The following is a 3,470-nucleotide window of genomic DNA, read 5'->3' as shown; positions in this document are numbered from 1 at the left end:
GTTGAGAATATCTGAATCCATTTGTAGTCTTAAAATTTAAAGACAAAAGGGTATTTAGAATTTTAACACTGTAAATGGATTCAAAGACCCCTTTGTCTCTAAATTTTAACACTGCAGATGGATTTAGAGACCCCTGTAGTGAAATGAAACACTTCAATATCAAAATTGCAATTTTCCATTTCCAAAGTGACACAATTAAAAATTACTAACATAAATGACTAATTCATATACTTGTTGTACTTATTATTTGGTCATATTTTTATTCTTGGACTATAGTAGTCATTTACGTTAATCATTATTAATTTTGTCACTTATTATCTAGTCATATATTTTAGTCCTCGACTAAATTAGTCATTTTAGTTAGTCACTTTTAGTTTGGTCATTTATTATCTAGTCATATATTTTATCCCTAAACTAAATTAGTTGTGTAAGTCAATCATTTTTAGTTCGGTCGCTTAAAACTGCTCAAATTTAGTAGTAATTCACTTGAAATAATTGCGATGACTAACATTTTTAGTCACCTAGTCACTAATTTCATCATTTTCTACTAGTGTGATGAGAGAGACCAGGGTTCAAATCTAAGGTTTGACATTTTGACTTCGGTTCTAGTGGATCTGGGTTTCTCTCTACTGTTATATAGATCTGTAGATCTAATTTGTAAATATCCGCTGCAAACATATGTATTGGGTTCATTGTACTCTCTGCTAAAAAAAATTTATGATGATCTTTTAAAGAAGAGTATTTGAAAGGGTTCCCCCTTGTTGGGTTTTTCCCTAGTCTTGGACCAATCTATTGTCTCTTATGGTTGTGTTGTTGTCTTCTTTGTCACTGCATATATTTTTCTTTCTTTAGTTACGTTTATGATTGATTATACTGCTAATAATTGGATGTGTTGTTAATGAAGAAGTAAATTGGGAAAAAGTAACTGATACAACATAAAACAATCTGAAAATTTAACATGGTATCGAAGCTAAGGTGAACGACAAGTCCAAAAGAAGACAAGCATTGAAGACCTCATTTTTAGAAATAATATTTCATAGTCAAGGTAAATATGTCGTCTTCTACCTTCAAGGAGCATGAAAAGTTGGGTGATGCATCAAAATTTGTTGCATGGAAAGTTAGATAGGAGATCTTAGCTAACAACAATTATGTGGTGGAATACATTCAAGGAAGGATGCCTAAGCCTCCAGAAAATGCTTTTTCTTCCCTCAAGAATAGGTATAAGAAAGGTGAGTCCAAAGCAAAGAAAATTATAGCTGATGGTTTACAATATCATTTACTTGCATATGTTGGGAATTTAAGAAAGTCTAAAGATATGTATGACAAGATATCCGACATGTATGAAATCAACAACTTGAATGAGATCATCACCATGAAAGATCAACTCAATGAAACCAAGATGAATAAAGGATAAGTTTTTTAATCCTACATTATGAGGATCTCTTGCCTTAGAGATCAATTGCAAAGAGTTGGAGAAAATGTGTCTGAAATGGAGTTAGTAGTTGTGACTCTTAGAGGTCTCCCTCCTATTTGGGAAACCTTCATTACTACAATTAGCAACAACAATGTCCTTCCATCATTTGATGAAATTGTTGGGAAGATTACTCAAGAAGAATCAAGGATGATAGCAAGAGGAAGGATTCAAAAGCATGAAGAGGGATATCCCGCGACATATATTACTCATGACAAAAGGAAGAAGGAAAAAGGAGGTCCATCAAGGAAGCCTCCTTCTCAAAACACAAAAGGAAGGAATGACATATCGTTATCTCATATTGAATCCTTCAATTTCCATAAGAAAGATAATTATGCTTGTGACTGTCCCGAGAAGGGAAAGAGGCCATGTTACAACACTAGAGGCAATTAGAATTACAAAAGAAGAAAAGACAATCAAATAAATAATCGTGATAGAAGATATGAAAGAAGAAGTAGAGATTCCTCAAGAAACCGTGAAGAAGATCATCCTCTTGAACAGAAGTCAAGGGCTTTCAGGTATGAAAGTAATTTTGTAAATAAATCTAAATACATTCTTATTTCTACTTTTACTAGTTCTTCTCTACCAGATTCATGGGATAGTTGGTTGGTTGATAGTGGGGCCACTCGTCATTTCTATGGATACAAAGAAGTCCTCTCTAATTTGGTAGAGAGGGATACTAAGCTGAAGATCATTCTTGGAGACAACTCCACTCATCCAATGAAAGGCTTTGGGTCTATCAAATTTCAGTTGAATTCTGGGGAACCAGTTCTGCTGCATGATGATATGTATGTACCATGATTAATGAAGAATTTGGTATCTATATCCACATTGGAAGATAAAGGGATGAGGGTTGCCTTCATCAAAGGAATTTTTTTTACTTGGTCCATTGATTCACCTATGAGAGATGCACTAACATTAGAATCGAGATTTGAAGGAATCTATAGAGTTAGTGGAAGACTTCTTCTAGCATTGGTTCATAATACCAATCATATGAGCGAGTTATGGCACTACATATTGGATCATCTACACTATGATGCACTTTCGAAGTTGAAGAAATTGGTCTCAGGTATCCCCAATGTTCAAGCTCATCATGATAGAGTTTGTCTAGGTTGTGCGAGTGGAAAGAAAACAAGGGGACTATTTCCCTCTAGTAAAAAAAAGACAAATGACATCCTCCACCTCATTCATTATGATATATGTGGTCTGATTCCTATACATTCTGTTGGTGGTCGTCTCTACTACATCACCTTTATTGATGACTTCTCAAGAAAGACATGGATATACTACCTTAAGCACAAGGATGAAGCCTTTGAAATATTCAAGGAATTCAAAGCCTTGATCGAAAATCAATCAGGAAAGAGAATCAAAGTCTTCAGGTCTGACAATGGAGGGGAATACATGTCAAACAAATTCATATCTTTTTGCAAGAAAGAAGGTATCAAGAAAGAAACAATTGTGTCATATACTCCTAAACATAATGGTCTAGCTAAAAGGAAGAACATGTCTATATTAAAAGCTTCCTGTGCTATGCTTCATGATCAAAAGGTGCTAAATTTCCTTTGGTTGAAGCTACATCTATCATTTATATGTTCAAAATAGGGTGCCTCATCAAGTGTTAGAAAAAAAAACCCTTGAAAAAATATTAACAGGTATCAAGCTTGATACTAGCCATTTTTGTGTATTTGGGTGCCCTTTATATTTTCATGTGCCAAAGGAAAAAAGGAACAAATTAGAAGCTACAGGAAGAAAAGGTATGTTTGTGGGTTATTGTGAAAATTCTAAATCATATAGAATATATATTCCTAGTCAAAGGAAGGTTGAAATTAGCAAGGACGTAACATTCAATGAAGATGCATCTCTTAGAAAAGCAAGAGATATTCCTCTGCCTCCTCCTCCCAAGGAAGAGAATGATGACTGGGATATTCTAGATGGTCCTTCCGTACCCAAGTATGATATTGATGATGATCCCACAGAGCCTATGGATCCATTAGATCCT

Source organism: Pinus tabuliformis, chromosome 7 (assembly GCF_031772625.1).
Source record: "Pinus tabuliformis cultivar Carrire ecotype Pingquan chromosome 7, CPIR1, whole genome shotgun sequence".
Classification (NCBI taxonomy): domain Eukaryota; kingdom Viridiplantae; phylum Streptophyta; class Pinopsida; order Pinales; family Pinaceae; genus Pinus; species Pinus tabuliformis.
The sequence above is the reverse complement of the archived record's forward strand: the minus strand, read 5'-3'. Positions refer to the sequence as shown.